This window comes from Muntiacus reevesi, unplaced genomic scaffold (assembly GCF_963930625.1).
Source record: "Muntiacus reevesi unplaced genomic scaffold, mMunRee1.1 SCAFFOLD_243, whole genome shotgun sequence".
In the NCBI taxonomy this organism is placed as follows: Eukaryota; Metazoa; Chordata; class Mammalia; order Artiodactyla; family Cervidae; genus Muntiacus; species Muntiacus reevesi.
This window is the reverse complement of record NW_027077826.1, coordinates 26,575-38,915: the sequence shown is the minus strand read 5'-3', so window position 1 is coordinate 38,915 and position 12,341 is coordinate 26,575. Positions and strand designations below refer to the sequence as shown.

The 12,341-nt window shown below is 41.6% G+C and overlaps 1 long non-coding RNA gene across 1 annotated transcript; it reads right to left on the bottom strand.

The window, feature by feature from the left end:
- Positions 1–1,594: 1,594 nt before the first annotated feature.
- Positions 1,595–12,034, bottom strand: LOC136155177 (uncharacterized). The gene is made up of 3 exons (XR_010660709.1): positions 11,946–12,034; positions 10,548–10,715; positions 1,595–1,845 (listed from the first exon to the last, which is right to left on the bottom strand). It is a non-coding gene; the product is annotated as an uncharacterized lncRNA (long non-coding RNA).
- Between the last annotated feature and the right edge of the window lie 307 nt (positions 12,035–12,341).

Sequence of the window (12,341 nt, the reverse complement as noted above, 5' to 3'; positions counted from 1 at the left end):
TATCACTATTACACATTTCTATCCAAATACTAGGCTTCCCTGATGGCTCAGCAGGGGAAGAATCTGCATGAGACACAGGAGATGTGGGTTCAATCCCTGGGTCGAGAAGATCCCCTGGAGAAGGAAATGGCAACCCACTCCAGTATTCTTGCCTAAAAAATCCCAAGGACAGGGGAGTTCGGAGGGCTACAGTCTAAAGGGTTGCAAAGTGTCAGACATGACTGAGCAACCAAGCACAGTGTATATATATGTTCATCTACTAGCAATGTCTCAAATAAATAAAGCAAAAGCTGAGAGAATACAAGGGGAAATATCTACAGTGGTAAACGGGATATTTTAATACACTCTTGTCTGTGTAATTGATACAAGCAAACAAAAGGTCACTTATGACCCTGAAGATTTGAAATACGGGATTAACCAGCAAGATCCAATGTAAATATATTAGAACACCACATTCAATAGCTATAGGGAAAAAAATAATATACTGGGGCCACAGTGCAGATCTCAAATGTTAAAGGTCTGAAATCACAGACCTTTGAAACACTGAGATTGTTCTCTGATGACATTGCTATGTTGTTAAGAGTTCTCTGATGACATATCTTATGTTGTTAGAAATAAAAGACATTTGAAAACAACTAGAAAATCTCCATGTGTTCAGAAATCGAGAAATATAATACATTCAACTTATCCAAGTGTTAAAGTAGATACCAGTGAAAATTAGAAACCATTTTAAAGTGAATTATAAAAGTACTATATATTAAAATTTGAGTAATGTTGCTAGCTGAAACAGTACTTAGAGGGAAATGCTCAGCCTTAAATGCATATATTTAAAAGGGAGAAATGCTGAAAAGTAGTGATCTACAAGAAGTTAGCAAAAGAACAAAAAAGTAAATCCCAAAAAGTAGAAGGAAGGAAATACAGAGCGGAAATCAATGCAATAGAGAACAAATATGTAATAAAAAGAAAAGGAATCAGCAAGATTCAAAATTTGGTTCCTTTGAATGACTACTAAATTCCCAGGGAGACTGAATGAGGAAAAACAGAAGGTAGTTTTAGCCTATAACAGATACAATAAGATAATTCTTTACTGCAACCATTAAACGGATACTAATATTTATTATAAATAATTTTATGCTAGTAAATTTAAAAAGTTTAGATGAAAAGGACAACTTCTTAGGGGGAAAACTACCAAAATAATCAACAGAAAATCTGAGAAGGTTAAAAATTAAAAATCAAAGGAGTAATTAAAAATCTTTCCACAAAGAAAATTACCAGCCCAGATGGCTTCTCGGCCAGATTCTCACAGAAATTTAATGGAACAATTCAGTCCTACTTAAACTTTTTCAGAATAGAAAATGAGGGTCAGCTCATTTTATAAGGCTAGTATGAGATAACCGCTGATTTCAAATCCTGACAAGGACAATATAGGCCACCTCACTGATACAAAACTATTAACAGAATATCAAACTGAATCCAGAAATACATAAAAAGAGTAATACTGTAAAACCAAATTAGGTTTACCTCAGAAATCAGGTTAGGTTTAAGATTTTAAATAATATGTAATTCAATATATTAACATAGTGAAGGAGAAAAGTCATACAGTAATGAAAAGCTGCAACAACAACAAAAAAAGCATTAAATTCAAACAAACAGAACAAAACACAAAATTCTTAGTAAACCGGTACAGAAGGGAACTTCTTTAAACATGATGAAGGGTTTCACAGAAACAAAACAAAACGAACTTGAGCAAACAGGCCTGGAGGGAAATGCTGAAAGCTTCCTCTTGGAGACCGGGAACCAGAAGGGCAGGAGCTCTGGGGTGGTGGCAGCGCTGTGCGTCTTGACCTGAGCAATAAGTTCATGTGTGTTTGTGTGTTTGCAGTAACATGTAAAGTTCTCCATGGTGCTTTTATATACACCTTGAAATATATATTAAAGATAAAAAAGAAAAAAATATTTGGAAATAAAAGGCTAACCTAGCCTATCACTCAAGCTTGGCAACTCCGTAGGTCCTCACCTCCCCACCACCACCCAGCTACCGTTACTTTCAAACCAGTTAACATTTATTGGGCTTACAAGACATGGTACAATGTGGCAACATGTATCATGAACCTTAACAATGTCTAAGATGAAACCTTATTCCATTACATTACTCCAGTGCCAATCATTCCATTCTAAGGAAAAAGACAAAGAGAAAAAAATCCATGTGTTAAGACATTCACTGCCCACATGATGATAAAATAGAAAACCTAAACTAAATAACCAACTCCAGGAAACAATTAAGAAAAATAATTTTTACAATGGGATTATACAGTCAATAAAAATAAGATTTATCAAATATTCCAAGAAATGAATATAACCTAATTTTTAAAAAATTAGACATATACACATGTTTACACTGTAACAGGGGGGAAAAGTCATAGGCACAAAGAAGAAAGTGAAAGACAGAGGGAAGAAGAGAGGGACAGAGGGTACTGAAAGCGGGAGGGAAGGGTTGGGAGAGACGAAAACTCAACTGGTTTTCTTCATATGTTGAGCTTATGAATGTCATCTGTACTTCTGTATTTACTGAATTTTCTTTAATGACTACAGAAAACTTTAGTAATGGGGTACATAAGAGCTGAAGAAAATAATCACAAACCTAAGTAAAGTATCCTAAATATTTTAAAAAGTTCCTTCAAAGGGTAACTTTAAAATTTCAACTTTTATCTCAGTACCATTTTATTCAGATAAATTATTTAACATTTAAATTGTGTTAAGTCTATCATATGCTAGTTACTTAGCACAGAGAGAACTTTAATCATAATTAGTACTTAAAATAATATAACTTAAAAATAATAATTAGATTTCCAAAGATATATCATCTCCAATTTTCTGGCTAGAAAGTGAAAAGTGAAAGTGAAGCCACTCAGCTGTGTCCAGCTCTTTGCGACCCCATGGACTGTAGCCTACGAGGCTCCTCCATCCACGGAATTTTCCTGGCACGAGAACTGGAGAGAGTTGCTGTTTCTTTCTCCAGAGGATCTTCCCCACCCAGGGATCAAAGCCGGGTCTCCTGCATTGCAAGAAGATGCTTTTACCATCTGAGCCAAAAGGGAAGTTCCCTTGAGGCTTCCCTGTGGCTCAGCTGATAAAGAATCCGCCTGCAATGTGGGAGACCTGGTACAGTCCATGGGGTCACAAAGGTCAGACACGACTGAGTGACTTTCTAGCTAGCTGCTGCTGCTGCTAAGTCGCTTCAGTCGTGTCCAACTCTGTGCAACCCCATAGACGGCAGCCCACCAGGCTCCCCCATCCCTGGGATTCTCCAGGCAAGAACACTGGAGTGGGTTACCATTTCCTTCTCCAAAGCACAAAAGTGAAAAGTGAAAGAGCAGTCGCTCAGTCGTGTCTGACTCTTCACGACCCCATGGACTGCAGCCCACCAGGCTCCTCCATCCATGGGATTTTCCAGGCAAGAGTAATGGAGTGGGGTGCCATTGCCTTCTCCAGACTTTCTAGCTAATAAAATCAAGTCTTTAAATGACCTTCAGAACTCCCCTTGGTCTACCCTGCCCACACCTACCCTCTGACCTGCCCTGCCACACACCCCCCACCCCCGCTTCAGCCACGGCCTCCCACATGCTGCTCTTCCAACATGCCAAGGACATTTCCACGTTAGAAGCTGCTGCTTGCTCTACCCGAACATTTCCTTCCAGATAGTTCCATGGCTTAATCCACTTCACCCAGAAAAGGGCTTCTCAAAAAGCCTTTGCTCACCAAACTACCTGAAGTATTACAGTATCCTGTTACTTTTTAATCCCCTGAATCTATCTTATTCTGCTTCAAAACCTGTGAGCTCCCTGACGTGTGTGTGCAACTGAGTGTGCACACATGAATAATGTCTATGCCCCTCGCTGATATTTAAGCTCAGGAAGCACAGCTCTACTTTGTTTACCATTGTGTCACATGACCTGCCAATAGCAGGCTTTCAAAAATACTTGTTGAAAGAACAAAAGATGGTAACTGGTTTTAGTTTTGCTGAGAAAATAATGATGGAACACTACTAGAATTCAGTAAAGCTTTCAAATGAATTCATTCTCAATCACAAGAGCATTACACACATACTTTGGTGGTAGGAGTACAACGTTCACAATTCAGGGTTCAGTAACAGGAAGGAATGGGGACTTCTTATGTTTCTCTGCCCCTTTCCATATCCTTCCTTCCTCTCATTCATTCATAAATGGTTACTGTGTACCACTAAGTCAGAGAGTATTCTACACATTAAGAACACACAGACAATTAAGGCAAGTTAATGCATGAGACATATGAGCATAATAACCATAGAACATGGCATGCAACAGAGTTCTGTGAAGTTGTAACATAACAGAGGAAGTAATCCACTTTTAGGGGCAGGTGTTCAGGGAAGTTTCAACAGTGATGACATTCAACAAACACTTGCAAAACCAAATAACAAAAGATATGCTTCATTTGACTTTACATATGAAATGAGAGTATTAAGTCTGAAAGTGCTACAGTAATTTGCTACCATGAGATAAGCTCGCTTGAGAGCGAAACCAAAACAAGAGGAATGCCAGAGCAGGACCAGAGAAACTAAGCCAAGTCCTTGATGATTTCAGACTGGATGAAGCCCCAGATGAAGTTCAAGGACAAGACCTAATCATGCCCTTTACTGTGTAGCCAGTCTGAATTTGGTTTTCTGTCACTTGCAATATAAGTATACAGAGGAATCTCAGCGAATTCTTTGAAAAAAACCAAAGCATTTGTTTTTTCAGTGTACAGGGGCACTATTGGTATTCTGGAAGGGACAATTCTTGTTTTGCAGGCAAACATCACAGGACACTTGGTATATCTCGTCTCTACCAGACCCACAGATTTCCAAACACCACTCATCTTCAAGAAGAGCCAGAGGTCTATTCCCTGTTAGTTGCTACCTGTATCCATTCCTCACAGTGCACGCGTAAATGTTCTTAACAACAACCTTAAAAGAACTGGGATATACCACTCAAATATACTAATTTTATATAGTAATCCATTTTAATTAGTCATTCATGACTATCTAAATGACTGATTCAGTCCTAAGCACAGCTTATACCTGCTCTTGAGATAAGCAGTGCTTTAAGAATGCCACTACTATCTGAAAATTCTCATTCATTTAAGCTTACTTCTCCATACAATATTATCAATATATGTCACTGACAATGTTGGTTATCTTCCCTGTAGCCATTCATCTAATTACTTCCTAGACTGAAATGCTAGATATTGGTTTTTCTAGTCCCCTTGCAACTAGGGCATAAGTAATAAGGCCAAAATGAAACCTGATACAGGCTTTCTGTAAAAGGTTTACTTGCTTCATCAAGAGATGAGAGGGCAAACTTCCTCCCGTCTTTGGTGGTTGTGTCAGAATGTGATGCCTGGAGCAGAAAGAGAAACATGCAACTATGAAAGGATAAACCTGAGCACAAAGGTCGCCACACTACAGATAAAGATGGAAAGCACTTGGATTCAATCTAGAGGGGAAGCCAGTCTGAGCAGGAACCCAAATGGGAGGGCAGTTTAGAGGAAACGGAAACACAGAACCTCTGTGCTGACTGAGGACTGAGGACTGAGCAAAGCCAAGCTTATGCACAAACTGCCCTTTAAACTAATCCTACCTATGCCTTTGCCAATTACCTGAGCTAATACACTTCTTCTGTTTTTAAATCCTATTTGCATCCTAACTGATACAGGAAACAGCTATGTTTAGGGGAAAGAGCAAAATCGAGACACTGCAGGGAATGTAAAGAAACTTTCAGACATAAGAGAATCAGGAACTATAAAGCCAAGAAACAAGAAATCAGATCATTTCATTCCTATGGAGTATATTTCAGAAGCGGTCTAAGAAAACCATGGCTGATTGAGATAAGGCTGTTAGCTTTGGTAATTTGATCATCAAGATGACTTTTTAAAAACCAATTTCGGTGCTGTGATGGTAAGGGAAGTCAGAGTGCAAAGGAAAGAATAATTTACACTTTTAAGAACTCCATAATGCACCAAACCCTTGGAAAGACATGTAACGTGTGTTAAACTCCGTCGATTACAACTCTGTGACGTAAGTATAACATTCTGTGGTGTCCTTAGTCGCTCAGTCTTGTCCAACTCTTTGTGACCCCATGGACTATAGCCCACCAAGCTCCTCTGTCCATGCTGACTCTCCAACAAGAATACTGCATTGGGTTGCCATGTCTTCCTCGTATAACATTCTACTTTACAGACAAAGAATACAGCCTGAGTAGTAAGTTGCCCACAGCCACACAGACAGCAACTGGTTTCAGTAGACTTCAAAATCAGATCTTTGAAGCTTAAAAGTAAACGTCCTTCCTACTATACCCCTTCATGGATCACAGACTCGTCGTGGTGAAGGGGCTTGTGTAACTCAGTGAAGCCATGGGCCATGCCGTGCAGGGCCAGCCAAGACAGACGGGTCCTGGTGAAGAGTTCCGACAAAACGTGGCCCACTGGAGGAGGGAACGGCAAACCACTCCAGCAGTCCTGCTGCGAAAACCCCACGAACAGCATGAGGCAGAAAAATAAGACACCGAAGATGAGCACCACAATCAAAAGGTGTCCAATATGCTCCTGGGGAAGAGTGGAGGGCAGTCTTTAGTTCCAGAAAGAATGAAGTGGCTGGACCAAAGCGGATATGACGCTCAGTTGTGTGGATGTGTCTGATGGTTAAAGTCAAGTCCGACGCTGTAAAGAGCTATTGCTCTTTTTTTGCATGGGAACCTGGAACGGCAGGTCCGTGAATCAAGGCAAATCGGATGTGGTGAAGCAGATGGCAAGAATGAATATCTTAGGAATCACTGAACTAATATGGATGAGAATGGGTGAATTTAATTCAGATGACTGTTATATCTACTACTGTGGGCTAGAATCCCTTAGGAGAAAGGAAGTAGCCCTTAATAGTCAACAAGAGTTCTAAATGCAGTACTTGGGTGCAACCTCAAGAAAAAAAAAATAATCTAAGTTCATTTCCAAGGCAAACTGTTTAATATCAGTGTTATCTTAAGTCTCTGCCCCAACCACTAATGCCAAAGAAGCTGAAGCTGAACAGTTCTGTGAAGTAGAACTGCTGTAGTTCTCGAACTACACCTTCTAGAACAAACACCAAAAAAAAAAAAAAAAAAAAAAAAAAAAAAAAAAAAAAAGATGTCCTTTTCATCACAGGGGATTGGAATACAAAATAGGAAGCCAAGAGACACCCAGAATAATAGGCAAGTTTTGCCTTGGAGGGCAAAAGCAGGGCAAAGGCTAACAGAGTTTTGTCAAAAGAACACGCTGGTCATAGCAAACACCCTTTTCCAACAACCAAGAGACAGCTATACACACGGACATCACCAGATGGTCAATACCAAAATCAGATTATGTTCTTTGCAGCTGAAGATGGAAAAGCTCTACACAGACAGCAAAAAGAAGACCTGGAGCTGTCTGTGGCTCAGGTCGTGAGCTCCTAATAGCAAAATTCAGGTTTAAAGTGAAGAATGTAGGGAAAACGACTAGGTCATTTAGATACGACCTAAATTAAATCCCTTATGATTATACAGTGGAGGTGACAAATGGATTCGAGATGAGATCTGGTAGAGAAAGTGTCTACCAGATTCGTAAAACTGAAAGAGGTTCATATATGAGTTTATTGAAAGAGATTCATATGTTTTATATGAGTTTATATACGAGGTTCATCACTGGAAAGAGGTTCGTAAAATTGTATAGGAGGCAGTGACCAAACTAGTCCAAGAAAAAGAAATGCAAGAATCTTAAGTGATTGTCTGAGGAGACATTAGAAAGAGCTGAGGAAAGGAGAGAAGTGAAAGGCAAGGGAGAAAGGGAAAGATATACTCAACTGAGTGCAGAGATCCAGAGAATACCAAGAAGAGATAAGAAACCCTTCTTAAGTGAACAATGCAAAGAAAACAACACAATGGGAAAGACTAGAGATCTCGTCAAGAAAACTGGAGGCATCAAGGGAACATTTCATGCAAGGATGGACACCATAAAGGACAGAAATGGTACGCACCTAATAGAAGGAAAAGATATCAAGAAGAGGTGGCACGAATACACAGAGAACAGTACACCAGTCACTGTGGTCACTCACCCAGAGCCAGACATCCTGGAGCGTGAAGTCAAGGGGGCCTTAGGGAACATTACTACCAACAAAGCTAGTGGAGGTGACGGAATCCCAGTTGAGCTATTTGAAATTCTAAAGGATGATGCTGCTAAAGTGTTGCACTCAATATGTCAACAAATTTGGAAAACTCAGTAGTGGCTACAAGACTGAAAAAGGTCACAGTTTTCATTCCAATCCCAAAGAAAGGTAATGTCAAAGAATGTTCAAACTACCATACAATGGCACTCATTTCACATGCTAACAAGGTTACGCTCAAAATCCTTCAAGCTAGGCTTCAAAAGAATGTGAACCTAGAACTTTCAGATGTACAAGCTAGGTTTTGAAAATGCAGAGGAACCAGGGAGCAAACTGCCAACATTTGTTCGATTATAGAGAAAGCAACAGAATTCCAGAAAAACGTCTGCTTCTGCTTCATTGACTGCGCTAAAGCCTTTGAATGTGTGGATGGTAACAAACTGTGGAAAATTCTTAAAGAAACACCAGTACCAGACCACCTTACCTGCCTCCTGAGAAACCTGTATGCAGGTCAAGAAGCAAGTTAGAATCGGACATTGAACAACTGACTGGGAAAGAGTTATAATAAAGCTGTATCTTGTCACCCTGCTTATTTAACTTCTATGCAGAGTACATCATGAGAAACACTGGGTTGGATGAAGCACAAGCTGGAATCAAGACTGCTGGGCGAAATATCAATAACCTCAGATATGAAGATGATATCACTCTAAGGGCAGAAAGTGAAGAGAAACTAACGAGCCTTTTGATAAGGGTTAAAGAAGAGCATGACAAAGTTGGCTTGAAACTCAGCATTCAGAAAACTAAGATCATGGCATCTGGTCCCATCACTTCATGGGAAATAGATGGGGAAACAGTGGAAACAGTGTCAGACCTTTATTTTTGGGGGCTCCAAAATCACTGTGGATGGTGACTGCAGCCATGGAATTAAAAGATGCTTGCTCCTTGGAAGAAATGCTATGACAAACCTCAACAACATACTAAAAAGCAGAGACATCACTTTGCCGACAAAGGTCCGTCGAGTCGAGGCTATGGTTTTTCCAGTGGTCATGTATGGATGTGAGAGTTGGACCATAAAGACTGAGTGTCAAAGAATTGAGAATTGTGGTGCTGGGGAAGGCTCTTAAGCGTCCTGGGACTGCAAGAAGATCAACCAATCCTAAAGGAAATCAACCCTGAATATTCACTGGAAGCACTGATGCTGAAGCTGAAGCGCCAATACTTTGGCCACCTGATGCGAAAAGCCAACTCACTGGAAAAGACCCTGATGCTAGGAAAGACTGAAGCCAAAAGGAGAAGGAGGTGGTAGAGGATGAGATGGCTAGGTAGTGTCACCGACTCAATGAACATAAATTTGAGCAAACCCCAGGAGGTAATGGAGGACAGAGGAGCCTGCCATGCTGCAGTTCTTGGTGTTGCAAAGAGTTGGACACAACTGAGCGACTGAACAACAACTACACCAGGCTCCTAGGATTAAAGAATAAAAATACAGTGGCACAGCAGGCTCAAAATTCAGACTGGCTTCTGTGAGCTGCACGGCACACAGCACGGTGTTTGGCAGCCCTGGCAAAGGTATATTTAAGCATGCATGGAGGCTAGAGAGGGCAAAACTTAAAAAGGAGTGATCATGGATAATTACTGAGAAAGAAAGATAAAGAGGGATGATCATGGACACATCTGGAGAAGGTTGCTCTTGAAGAAAAGGAAGGACAATTCCTTCTTTTCAGAGAAGAGTAAATAGAGAAATGATATCAGGATAGAAAAGATTATACCTCAGATGCTTGAGATTTTTCTCAGGAAAGGAAAAGATCAAGTTATTTGCTATAAACACTTTCATGAAGTAAGACAAAAAAAAAAAACCCTCACAATCGACATTATAGATCTGGAGGATAACAGAACACTAACTGGTATGAAAACAATCCAAAATCCTCACACAACTGTCTCTTGTATCCTTCAGGGATCAAGATAGTGATTAGGCCTGTTCAGAACTGGGCACTAGAAAGATAAATTGACATAAAGTTAAGTATTCTAAGGTATCAATGATGGGCTGGTAAAAACTGATGACCATGGGATCCTGGTGACTAGGGGAGGCAAATGAAAAGAGCAGTAGGCTAAAGAATTGAATGAATAGACACAAAGACGGAAGGGTTCCTAAAGACAGGAAGAGGGGAAGAAAGAGAGAGAGAAAACGGGTTCCATAAGTGTGGAAGAGTGCTTGTTTGTGGTCAGACAGGTCTTGACACAATGCCTCAGGCAATGAGCTACTGCCTAGGGCTGAGCACTACCCCGTCAGCTAAAAGCACAGAATTGAGAGACAAGTGCCTGTAAAAACACGCAGTCCTCGGGTGCAGGAAACAAACAGGCTTACCTGGTGGCGCTAGTGGTAAAGAACCCACCTGCCAACGCAGGAGACAGAAGAGATGTGGCTCTGATCCCTAGGTCGGGAAGGTCCTGTGGAGGAGGAAATGGCAACCTGCTCCAATATTCGTGCCTGGAGAAGTCCCATGGACAGAGGAGTCTGGCTGTCCTGTGGAGACTGCAAGGAGATGGACGTGACTGAAGCGACTTAGCATAGCACAGCAACAAACAAGTGAATGAATCTGCCCGTACAGGAATCAAACACTTAAAATATCTCCTCTCCTTTTAAAATGAACAATTCTATCTCCAAATTTAAGAAATTCATCAAGAGGCTAAAAGTCTACAATAAAGGTTAAGGCAGATGTGTGTCAGGAGGTAGAACAAAAAGTTAAATCTGTCAGGCCAATTGTAACCCACCTGTTAAAAGACTTTTAGCATAAATTTCCAATAAGGCAACAACAGTTTGTGCTTTAGAAACTCTGGAGAGCACCTAGCATGGCTTCAAAAAAAGGATATCACTCAATTTAATTTTAAAAGCTCCACCCATTGCAATCTCAGTGGACACACTACCATTTATACTCATAGCTTCATTTTTCACCATTCTGCTGCTCTTGACACATTATCCAATTACAGGAAAAAATTGGGAAAAATCAGACATGGCAACCTCCACTACCACATCCCTCCTTCAGTTTGCACTTTTTACACCATTAATTCTGACTACTCTTGCCCTAGTAATAAATGAAGAAGAAATGACACTGGCACAATCTAAATTTTGCAGAAAATATCAAGTACAAGAAAGATTGCCAAGTAGTACTAATAACAATTGAGAACCCAAGAAATTTGAGAAGTTTCAAGTTTAAAAAGCGTTTTCTCCATTTCAGTCCTTTCCAAATAAAACAAAGGGCTTGGACAACACAAGATTGTGAAGCTTCAATGGACCATTTAGCCTAACAGTGAATAAAAGAATCACTAAAATCGCTTATCCTTTCTTGGGCTATTACATTTCTTACCCTCACAAAGCCTTCTTTTAAAACCAGGACCACTTCTCAATTCTTTCCCTGGATCTAGTATACATATGTCCCTCCGTCCGCCCCCCCACCTCCAAAAAATGTTTAGAGACCGAAGACTCGCTGTAGTCAGAAAAGGATTAATTTAGATGAAGAATCACTTGCCGTCACTGGCACCATTCCTCAAAACCATCAAAGTCTCCTGGGGGCTGGATCCCCCCGACAAGATGAACAAAATCCACTGGCGTCTGGATAGCAAGCTTTTCTTTGTAAGTCTATAAGCCTGGGAAAGCTTTCCAGACAGTTAAAAAGACTTCTCAAGGAAGCAAAAGGTCGAGACCAGGAAGATGGGGAGGTGACTTGCCCCAAGAGGAGACACCGAAGCTTGCAGCTTCACCCACCTGCCAGACGCTCGCCCCGCGGACAGAAGCACGGACGCAGCCCGGGCGCTTCCTCTCCTGCCGGACACAGCCCCTGCCGCCGCCGGAGCTCCGGACCCGACAGCACAGGGCGGTAGCGAAGTAGGCAAAGCGGCGACCGCACTCGAGCAGACGGGGGTGTACGTAGGGGGCGCCGGGGGGCTCGGGAAGGCAGCTCTGTGCTTGACCTTCCTCACCGGTGGCCAACGGCGCTCCCTGGGAACAGCATCCCGCCTCGGCCCGCTGCAGCGGCCGGGCTTCCTGCGGCCACAACGCGCCCCCGCGCTACTCGGCCGCCGCCATCTTGTCGGAGGCGGGAAAGACCGCACTGCGCAGGCGCGCGCCGACGCTGCCGGCTCCCCGCCATAACGCGCAGGC